Here is a 12,341-nt window from a genome sequence, read left to right as displayed (position 1 = left end):
TCCCTCATGAATGCTTGATAATTTATAAATTATTATTTCATGTCCACACCAACTAATGTCTCCTTTCCCCCACTTTTCTCTCCATCCCCCTAGGAGAGGGTTATATGTAGAGTACTGTGATTAGTTCTCCCTTTCTCCCCCCAACTTCACCTTACCCTCCTGGTATTGCTACTCACATTTTGGTCCTGAGGGGTTTATCTGTCCTGGATTCTCTGTGTTTACAGCTCCTATCTGTACCAGGGTTCATACTCTGGTCTTGTAGGATTTGCAAGGAAGAATTAGGGACCTGATAGATTGGGGAAAGAAGCATTAAAGAACTAGAGGAAAGTTGTATGTTTCATCAGCACTATACTGCATGCTGACTGACTCGTCTCTTCTGTGTGACCCTTCTGAAAGGGATGTCCAATTTACTACCGTTGGGCTTTGGGTCTTTACTCTGCCTCCCCCCTCATCCACATTGATATGATTTTTGTTTCGTTTTGTTTTGTTTTGGGTCTTTGATGCCTGATACCTAATCCCAATGACAACTCATGATCCCACAGGCTAGTGTACTTCTGTTATGTGGGCTTTGTTGCTTCTTGCCTAGATGATCACTTCTTTATCTTCAAGCCTCTAAGATGGCCACTTCTTTATCTTCAAGCCTTTAAGACCCCAGATGCTATATCTTTTGATAGCTGGACACTATTAGCTTTCTTTACCACATTTTCTTATGAACCCATTTTGTTTTTAGCGATTGTGTCAGGAAAAATGAACATAACAGAGTGCCGGTTTAGTAGAAAAAACTGTTACTGCATTGAGGGTACACTTGATCAGAGGCCCAATGTCCATCTGATATCTTTGTACTTAACATATAAATATATGTACATAGTTCTATTCCCACATCATTGTATATAAATATATTTACACATATACATGCTTATAATTAGACCTCTATAAATGCCCTTGCTTCCTAGTACTTTCCTCTATTTCATTTTATAGTGGATTATTTTTTGAAGTGAAGCTATGTCATCACAGAATATCATCTGGCATCATTCATAACTAAATGGGCAATATTATTTTTTTAATTAGTGGTATATCAATTAATAGTAGTTTTTCCAATTGATGGTGCCTTAAAACTGATTGAGTGAGGCACATTCTTTCTTCTCCTGAGGATATTTTTACATATTCATAAAATTCAGGAATTTCAATAGGCAACTTTCAATTAATAGGAGAATGTTACATCTGACTGAACAAATAGCAAATATTTAGAGTCTATTTAAAATAGCAGCAGCATGGATATCAATAAGCAAATATTGCTCTCATAAAAGTTATAAACATTATTTTCCAAGAGAATTAATTAAACTTAAAAGGTGCATATTTTTTTTAAAATAGAAATATTTAAAGTTAATATATAATATAATTTAAACCAAAGAATGGCAATCCCTATGGTAAAATAAGAATGTTAAAATATATATATTTATTTGCATGTATATATGGAGTTATATGTTGTAGAAATATTATCTTTTACATTCATCAAATTGTATTCACATATATATTCACTAAGGATATAAAAGAAAACTTATAATTTACAAGATAATTAATCATGTAAAAGGCAGAGAACACATATTAAAAAGTAGAGATATAACTGAGTAGAAGAAGGAAGAATAAGATGGCAAACAAATAATACCCATTGGGTGGATTCAGCAGAGATCAGCACAGAGAGGCAACAGAGAAGGATATATTATACTTCCAACAGTGTAATTAGCACATAAAGATATATAGACATATGCTTATTAAAATAAAAGAGCAGCAATGACTGCTGGTAGATTCCACTTTGTCATTGCCCTTGGCACAAGCTGAAGGAAAACAGCTCCCTAACTTTTGTGAATGATTTTATCAGGTCCAGAAGCTAGATAGGGTGGCTGACTGGCTGAATTTCAGGGTCTTAGCTCTGCATGATCAGCCTGTGGTAGATATACACACCGATTGGCTTGCCTTACCATTCAACCCCAGGGATCTCAGTTGTACTCCATTACAAAAGTACCTCCCTGATTGCAGAGATTACACAGGCTACAGAACTGTGTGAGGATAACTTTCTGGAGAAGCCTGGAGTGGACATAAACAGTAAATACATTAACTCTCTCCATAAGCTGAGAGAGCTCCAGCCTTACTCAGCAAAACTAATCCTCATACCTGAAGATATCAGTAAACACACTTGCATAGAAACAGACAGAAATAATTGACAACCAACCAGACTTAAATGAAATGCCTGAAGTCAAACAGTTTATGGAATTACCAGAAACAGAACTTAAAATAATGCTGACTGCACTCCTACAACAGATGAAGAAAGAGTTTGAGGGGAAAGTGAAAAAAGAGAAAAACTAAAAACCTCACCACATGCTGTACAAGAAAAACTCCAAACAGTAAAAAGAAAAAGTCAAAGACTACAATAGTGGAATTATACAATACTATAAAAGAATAGAAAAACAAATAGAACCCCAAATTAGTGATCTTGAAGATACATCTATAAACTCCAATCTGGAGTGCTGGAGGGAGACAATAGAAAGAAACACAGACTGAGAAAAGCTTGAGGACAATGTGGTGCACAATCAAGAGGAACAACCTATGTTGTATAGTGATTCCAGAAGAGGAAGAAACAAAATAATCCACATATAATAATCATAGGACTACTGGAAGAAAATATTTCTCAATACCTAAAGGATCAACAGATAGTTTTCCAGGAAGCCAATAAAACTCCAATCAGGAGAGACCTCAAAGGAAATCTCCCAGCGTTTTGTAGTCAAGCAAACATCAATGAGAAGGAAAAAATTCTAAGAGTAGCCAGAGGGAAAAAAAAGCCCAATTACATACACAAGGTCAGGAATGATAATAACCTAAGATTTCTCAGCAGAAATTATGCAGGCAAGAAGACAATGGAGCTACATTTCCTGTCACCCTAGAATCTTATACCCAGCAAAAATATCACCTAAATATAATGGAGAAATAAAAGTATTCCAAGACAAGGAGATAGTAAAGTAATTCACAAAAAGAAAATCACCACTACATAAGATACTCAATGAAGTACTATGGCCCCCAAATCTACAACAACACCCAAACCTGTAACCAACATACAAGATAATTCCTCACAAAAACCACTACACTCAGAGAAATTACCACAGGAAGTATTACAGGAAGAACCAAGAAACTAAACATACAAACTAATATGCAAACACATTCTCTCACAACACACACCAATATAAACCAAAATGGCAGTTACAAATACATCCTTATCAATAATCTTACTGAATGTTAATGGACTGAAAGCACCAGTAAAGAGACAGAGAATAACAGAATGGGTAAGGGAAAAAAATCCGTCAATATGCTGCTTACAAGAAGCACACCTAACAAATACAGATATAACCATATAAAGATCAGAGACTGGACAAGACCATATCAAGCAAGCAGCAACTAAAAGAAAATGTAACACATAACACAACTTCAAGAAGGTGATGCCCCAATGACAAAACATATCTGAGATAAACCTTAATATGAACAAACAAACATTAAGCAAAATACAGAAAATGTTGACCAGATCAGGTCCAGCGAGCATCTGATGAAGAATCAAATGAAAAGATTTTAACTATTTGAGTAAGGTTTATCCCTTTGATATTCTATACTCATCTCTGCAATGCACTCTCTTCAGTTACCCCTTTCATCTCATCCTTTCACTAAGAATAAAGGGAGATCACTGGAGGCTTATTTCCTATGTAGTTCCCACAAATATAGCTTTCATTTATTTATTTATTTAAATCATTTTGTTGGTGGCTCTTACAGCTCTTATAACATTCCATACCTCAATTGTATGCAGTATATTTGTACATATGTTGCCATCATAGTTTCTAAAACATTTTCTACTAGAGTCCCTGGTAGGAGCTCTTCTTTTTTCCCCTCCCTCACCCACTAAATATATCTTTTAATTGTGCATTTGATAAGCTTGTTTTTTTCATTTTGCAAGCATCTAGGTCCCGTAGATTTTGCCATATGTTAAGCATGTATGTATTTGGAAGCATCAAGAATTTATTGAAGGCTTTTTATAATGTTAAAAGAAAGGGACTGAGCACAATATGAAGGAAAAATGTATAATATTTTAAAAATAAGTTGATGTTAGAGGAAATTAGAGGAAATTTCCAGCAAGATGAAAGAGTAGGTAGGGAATCTACACAGAATCTATACAAAAATAATTGGAAAGACAACTGGAAATGTTGTCATTGATCATACTGGAAATCTAGGCTTCATAAAAATCAGATAGGGAAGTGGACTGAATATTGACTAGGAGCATAAACTAAAGAGAAGCCGGGAGATTGGAAAGAGATGGAAAGGGTAACTTGTCAGTTGACCTGACACAGTGTGGCTATGTGGAACATTCGATCCAGATAGCAACATGGCAATCAAGGCTACTTGCCCAGGACCAGAATAAGCACTCTGATAGGTGATTGTCCATCAGAAAGATATGCCCTCTCCTTGTTCTCCAAAATGTCCTGGAAACTACAAGCATGATCAGCTCCTACATTCATCCAATCAATATGAATGACAACCACTCGGCATAGCCCCTGTTTTGCATGACTTTGGAGTCAGATTCTCATGTATCACCCACACATCTGCATGACTCTACTTCATTAGACTAGAACATGTGCTGTTACAGACATGTGGCCTAATACCACCAACTCCAGGAAGACCAAACAAACAAACAAACCAAATTCCCTGCCATTGACTCAAGGATGACTGATAGTGACTTCATTGGGTTTCAGAGGCTGTAACTGATCCTGGGGAGCTGCTGGACCATGCAGATTACAACCCCAGGTGTGACCACTAAACCACCAGGTGTGACCACTAAACCCCTTAGTCAGACAACAACTGCTTCTATAGCAAGCTTCTCAGCACTTGCTACACTATACACCCGAAAGAGTTTCTTCCAGTAACAACCACCCTGACTGAAGCCACCCTCTGAATTGGCATGAAAACTATCGCCAGTTCAGTTTCTCTGATCCTAGATACCAATGAGACTGGCAGCATTTGATGTCCCTCCCATGTCATCTTAACCGCTATGAGCTGCTGGACTTGCAAGGGGCACCTTTCATTATTGAGTGCCCTGTACCCTACTTTTCCTCTGTAAGTGCAATACATCCCCCCTGGAGCCTTCTTTTTATTAACCCCCTTTTTGTCTTTCCCTTTCCTTGTTTTGTTTGCTTTATTCCTCTCGCTCTCTTTTCTTTAGTGCTGTTTCACTTTTCATTTTTCTCTATCCTTCTTTTTCTCTTAGTTTTATTTCCCATTCTCTATTTTCTATGAGAATTATTCTCCCTGTATACCTTTGTTTACTGTGATTCTTTCTGTCTTTTAGCATCACCAGAGCAGTAAGAGACAGCTGTCAAACTCAGACAAATGCACCCTCAACAGCAAAGGGAAACTGTGCACATACTAGAATTTTCTACTATACCTCTTAGGAACACATCTAAATATAAGAGTAAATTAAATAGAAAGACAAAACACCAAACTATCATAGACAAAACACAAATTACAGCTTACCAGTAGAAAGGGGGCAGTGGTGCAGAATTAAATAAATGATTTAAATACAGTACCAGAAATATTACTTGAAAAGAAATGACATTTAGACAACATGAAAAGAAATTCCAAAGAATGATACTTAGACTTCTAGGTGAATATGGCGTCCAGATAACAAGCATGAAGACAAGAACTTTGTTCTTTGAACTGATTAACAAAATTGACAAACTAGCAACTTAACAAAGTAAAAGAAAGCAATCATGAAAAATATCTAGAATTAGAGATGAAAAGGTGACGTCAAACATATATAAATGAAGTTATCAAATAATGAAAGACTGTACTGCAAAATTTTTGATAATCTAGAAGAAATGGGCAAATACCTAGAAGCACACCATCTACTCAAACTAATGTAGACAGAGGCAGAAAACCTGAGCATACCCATAACAAAAGAAGAAATAGAAAAATTAATCACGAAACTTCCAACTAATAAAAGTCCAGGACAAAATGGCTTCACAGGGGAATTCTACCAAGCATTCAGGGAAGAGTATCCATTTATACAAAGACTATTCCAGAATTAGAAACTGACTCCCAAACTCATTCTTTGCAGTGAGTATAACCCTGAAACCAAAAGCAGGCAAAGACTCCATAAAGACTGAACTGCTAACCAATATCTCTATTAGAAGTGAGAAACAAAATTTATCAACAAAATTCAAGCCAATAAAATCAAACAATGTATCAAAAAATAAGTCATCATAACTAAGTGAGCTTCATACCAGGGATGCAAGCATGGTTCAGCATTCAAAAAACAATCAAAGTTGTCTACTACATAGACAAGAGCTACATGATCATATCAATAGATGGGAGGGGGGAGGAGGAGCATTTGCCAATATCCAACACCAATTTCCCATAAAACACTCAATTCAATAGGAATCAAAGGAAAATTCTTCAGCACAATCAAGGCTGTATACAAAAACTCCAATGTCCAACATCACATTCAATGGGGAAAACTTAAAATATTTCCTTTGACAAAGGGCACTGGAAAAGAATGTCCCTTATCATCACTGTTACTGAACATTGTGGTAGAAAGACTTACCCAGAACCACTTTAATGCTTTCTTTGATTTTTTTAAATGAAATATATTGCTCTTAGAGGTAAATAAATGTTATCAAAAGCTTTGCCTCTCCCATCCCTCACTGACATTTAAAGAGTGTCCAGTCATTTTAACTAATCTGTACAAATCAACAACAGGTATTTTGATCTGAAAAGGCAGTTTATACATGTGTAATTTCATTTATTCAAAAACTGCAAGTCAAGTTCACTGCCATCATGTTGATTCTGACTTATGGACAAGCACCCTGTAAGAGGGGGTAGAATTGCCATTGTGTGTTTGTAAAAGTGTAACTCTTTGTGCGAGTAGAAACCCTCATCTTTCTTCCAACCATGTTTCAAATTCTATACCATTGGCTGAGTTAATGACACTATCCATAAAATTGCCTAATGTCCAACAGGGATGATTTATAATATTCTCTATCATAAATGATAATGATGTCTCCATCAGGAACCAAAGGCATATATAAACCATAGATAAATGAATGGATCTTGGGTTTGCATGTAATTGTTGTTGTTTGGTGCCATCAATCAGTTCTGACTCACAGTGTCACCATGCATGACAGAAGGAAACACTGCCACATCCTTTGTCATCCTCAGAATTGTTCCTGTGCCAGAGCCCATTGTTGCAGCCACTGTGTCAATCTACCTCCTTGAGGGCTCTCCTCTTTTTCGCTGCCCCTCTACTTTACCAATCATGATGTCCTCATCCAGGCACTTAATTCTAGCCCTAATATAAAAATAATTAGTTCTTCCTCTGACATGGCCCTGCTGGGTACTTGCCCTCATGAAGAGATCATGTATCCATAGTAGATATGGATGCTATAAGAAAGTCTGGTGAAAAATCAGATGGTGCCTGCCTATCATAAAGAATTACATGTGTGGTCTTAAAGGCTTGTCTTAAAACATGGAGTCATCTAAGTGAGATGTCAACTAAGTTCAAATGGAAGAAGCACAGCAGCCTGTATAATCCAAGGACTATAAATAATAAAATCAAAATCCAAATGAAGGAATGGTATCAGAGTTTAAATTGTGAACATAGCATTTATAAAATGCTATGGATGATAGTGGCAGGCCAATGCCCATTTGATAGGGCACTATGTGGCATAAGCCTCCGTTAATTCTTTTCTGAGCATAGTCCAGGGATACGAATAGCCCCGCCATCAGACAAAAAGCCTTGTAAAGGAGATTATGGCAGATATAGCTCATTCACCACTACCGAGTCAATTCCAGCTTACAGAGACCGTATAGGACAGAGAAGCACTGCCTTGCGGCTTTCTGAGAGTAACTCATTACAGGGGTAGAAAGCCTCATCTTTCTACAAAATGGTAGAAGCAGGTGGTTAAAATGTAACAACTTACCATTTGGTTTCCCTTTTGACTCAATGTTGTTTCAGTTTTAAATATTTTCTGTGTTCTTTTCAATTGAGGCTTTTCTTGGTTTGGTTTTGTTATTGTCGTACACGATTTTTGTTTTTTATCTTTTTTTAAAAATCGTTTTATTGGGGCCTCATAAAACACTTATCACTATCCATCCATCCATCCATGTGTCAAGCACTTTAGTACATTTATTGTCATCATCATTCTCAAAACATTTAATTTCTACTTGAACCCTTGGCATCAGTTCCTCATTTTCCCCTCCCTCCCCATTCCCCACTCCGTTATGAACCATTGCTTATTTATGTTATTATAATTTAATCTTACACTATCTGACATCTCCCTTCACCCACTCTTCTGTTGTCCATCCCCCAGGGAGGAGGTTATATGTAGATCATCATAATCGGTTCCCCCTTTCTACCCCACCTTTGCTGCACCCTCCTGGTATTGCTACTCTCACCACTGGTCGTGAGGGTATCATCCATCCTGGATTCCTTGTGTTTCCAGTTCCTATCTGTACCAGTGTACATCCTCTGGTCTAGCCGGATTTGTAAGGTAGAATTGGGATCATGATAGTGGGGGGAGGAAGCAATTAAGAATTAGAGGAAAGTTGTATGTTTCATCAGTGCTACACTGCACCCTGACTGGCTCGTCTCCTCTCCATGACTCATCTGTAAGGGGATGTCCAGTTGCCCACAAATGGCCTTTGGTTCCCCACTCTGTACTCCCCCTCATTCACAATGATGTGATTTTTGTTCCTTGATGCCTGATACCTGATCCCTTCGACATTTCGTGGCCACACAGGCTGGTGTGCTTTTTCTATGTGGGCTTTGATGCTTCTGTGCTAGATGACTTCTTGTTTACCTTCAAGCCTTTAAGACCCCAGATACTTTATAGGGGCAGTACTGGATTAGTAATTACCTAGGTGCATGGCAAGGGAGGTTGGGGGCAAATAAAAACCTAACAATGAGTACAAGAAAGAAGAAAATGTTCTGAATTTATTTGTAGTGATGATTGCACAACCCTTCTTAAAATGATTGAACTATTAAATTATAGGATATGAGAATTATATGCCACTAAAACTATTAAATAAACTCTTTAGACACTTTCAATGATTAGAGAAAGAATTAGAAAGCTTCAGAAAACATCGAGGAAAGCACACAGAACAAGTGGGGCATTCACAAAAATACTACAAGAACAAAGTGACAAAACAAATGAAAAATTGGAAACCATACAAAACTGGAAAGAGAAATCTAGGATATTATTACTAAGATTTCAGAAAACAGATAATGCAGCGAAAGGTCCAAGGAGTAGAGCTGATTTAGTTTGTGTTGTGCGTGTGTGTGTGTGCCATGTTTCATAATCAGAAAATTCATTAATGACACCTAAATGTAGGTCACCAAGTGACTTTGCTTTTCATGTAATGACATTTTTAGCTACTTAATAAGGCGAAGAAGAAAAAAACCTTATAGTAGCTAATGTAGGATTCCTTTTCTCTGATTCTCTGATTTAGAATACCAGCTCTTCCATCACTGGACGAGTTGAGCTCCTGACATGCTCCAGTATTTGAAGAAAATTTATTTTATTTTCAATGATAAACAAAATCAGACTCTTTTCCGAGGGTTTGTATGAATACGAAGCCCATGGGGAGGAAGTCAACTCAGTTTCTTGAGATGGGAATTACTGCCAGCACTATTTCTGCGGAAGCTGCACCAAAATGTGTTCATAAAACATTATTTTCCCTATTGAAATGTCTAAATAACCCAAAGGAAATCTAAAATAATGACAATCAAGTAAGATAAAATCTGTCTTTTTTAATTATACTTACCATTGTAGAAACTAGATCACATTTTCCTCTATAAAATAAAATTACCTTCAAGAATTATTTATACATTTACCAATATATCCAAGATATATTAGGGAGATGTCATTTATTATACTATAATTTGTCTCCTCTAGATAAATGTTATTGCCTGAGAGTGTTTTAATGGATAGAGTACATGAGTAATTCTTTCTCTGAATTAACATAAAAAAATAAGAAGAGCAACTTTGGCTATACATTAAACTTTCTGTATGTATAGAAATATGTACTCTTCTCATTGCGACCTGAGATGATCTGCCAAAATGGTTTCATACTCTCTTGACCCAGAGAACACCACACAATTATGCACATCAAGGCGGTCGAATCTTCAGGTCCACTTTAAGTGGACAGTGAAACTTCCCAGCCCATCAAGGGGAAGCATATCTGGAAAGCCACCACGTATTTGAAAGATGTCACATTGGAGAAGCAGTGTGTTCTCTTCCAACTTAACAAGGGTGGAGTTGGTGGTTGTGCCCAGGTCAAACAAGTGGGTTTGTTCGCAGGGCCCGTGGCCCAAAAGGTGCACTGAATTTTTACTGCACATGCTTACACATGCAGAGAATAGTGCTGAACTTAGGGCTTTTCTATGTGGATTTTCTGGTAATTGAGCCACATCCAGGAGAAAAAAGCCCCCAAGATGCACCACCGTCCGGACTTTCAGAGCTCATGGTTGGATCAGCCCCTACGTGCCTGAGTTCCCCTGTCACATTGAGATGATCCTGACTACAGAGGAGCAAATTGTTCCTAACAGACGAGGAGGTTGCTCAGAGGGAAAAGATATCCCTGAAGACACTGAAGAAGCAAAAACTTACGGCTTGAGAGGAAATTGGGATGAAACTAAACGTTAAAAAAGGTTAAATATATGTATGTTTGTGTATATTATAATATTTTGGCTGAAACAGCAGAACCTCAAAATGACTCCAGTGTTCATTTTAAACATGTATTTGAAAGAAATAATTAACAGAAAGTAGCATTTTATAAGAAAGCTGTTTATTAGCTTTTATTATACAGTAAGTTGTAATAACCAAGAGCAAAGAAAGGTCATGACTTCAAGAATGAACAAATGCCAAAATTTAAAGAACTTGATAGCATTTCATAGTAACTAACCTACAGGTAGGCACGTGGGGGCCTAGATTAGGGTGATGGTGAAAGAAAAATAGGTCACCTGGGTACAAAGGGTACAAAAAATATATTTGTAGTTCATCATTGTTATAAGAGATATTAACTTCGCTAAGAAGTTTATAAGTTTCAGGTAAACGATGAAATTTTATCAATGCTTCTTCCCAGTCTTGGTTACTGTGAGCAGAGGCAGTCACCGTGAACTCTGCCTCCTCTCGGTAAGGAACACGGTACACGGGTAGGCAACGGAGTGTAACGGCTCATAAAACTAACAAACCAGCAACCAAATGGGCAAGAAAACGTCAAGATACTGAGTGTATACTGGACGCATATGCGTCTCAGTCGCTATAATACACGATTAATGCTTGAGAAAATTAGGTGGAGCAGAGCATCACAAACGCAGAATCTTCAGAGTCTTGTCTTCTGGATTCAATATCGTTCTGATTATTAACAAATGTAGCAGCCCTGGAGACACACGAATTAAGTTCACTGCATGATTTGACTACAACATCAAGGCCGAAGGAGAAGCGTTTTCACTTAAATCCACAGTAAATGTAATGCCAAGCCAATAAGAGCTCCCTTCTAGAGGCAGGCTCTCCGATAAAGTCTGCCCAGTGAGGCCAAAGGATCTGTTATATACTAACAGTGTAAGAACAACAACAATAAACCACCTAAAATCACCTGAGTAAAACATAAATGCAATGGTAAAAGATTAGGATTTCCTTTGTGAAAAGGGAAGAGTTATTGGGCTTCAAAGGATATTATTGTTATCTATAAAATTGACCTTAGCAGTAGTCATATGCTGAAACCCCTAACAGAAGATGGAAGTAACACATACAAAATGGTCATGAAGATTATAAACTGAAATATACTGAATTTTTAAACATTTTATAAGAAATTTTCCCTGAGTGCTACATACAGATTGGACAGAAGCCAGAAATCAGTGATGAGAAATAGTACAATTACAATATTCATTCTGCTGGGCCTGACAGATGGTCCTGAGCTTCGGGTTCTGATTTTCATTTTTCTATTTCTCACCTACATGCTGAGTGTCACTGGGAACCTGACCATCAGCACACTCACGTTTGTGGATTCTCACCTGAAAACAACTATGTACTTTTAAAAAGCTTGTCCTTTATAGAAATATCACTCACCTGTGCTTGTATTCCTAGATACTTGTATAATATAACAACAGGTGACAAAGTCATTACCTATAATACCTTGTGGGGTTAAGGGTAAGAGGGAACCCCACAAAACATCACAGGTTTGGTAGGCGCAATTGTACAGCGATAATAAGTAGAGATTATAGTAAAGTCATAGAGAGCATGAGAGCTAAA

General features: G+C 37.3%; 1 protein-coding gene across 1 annotated transcript in view; it reads left to right on the top strand.

The window, feature by feature from the left end:
• Window positions 1-12,341, top strand: part of LOC101645820 (olfactory receptor 6C2-like) — a 36,314-nt gene that overhangs the window by 18,181 nt on the left and 5,792 nt on the right. The gene's annotated exons all lie outside the window — the stretch shown is intronic.

The sequence above is a fragment of the Echinops telfairi genome, unplaced genomic scaffold (assembly GCF_000313985.2).
Source record: "Echinops telfairi isolate 266 unplaced genomic scaffold, ASM31398v2 ScPeMD7_2;HRSCAF=8, whole genome shotgun sequence".
Classification (NCBI taxonomy): Eukaryota; Metazoa; Chordata; class Mammalia; order Afrosoricida; family Tenrecidae; genus Echinops; species Echinops telfairi.
The sequence above is the reverse complement of the archived record's forward strand: the minus strand, read 5'-3'. Positions and strand labels throughout refer to the sequence as shown.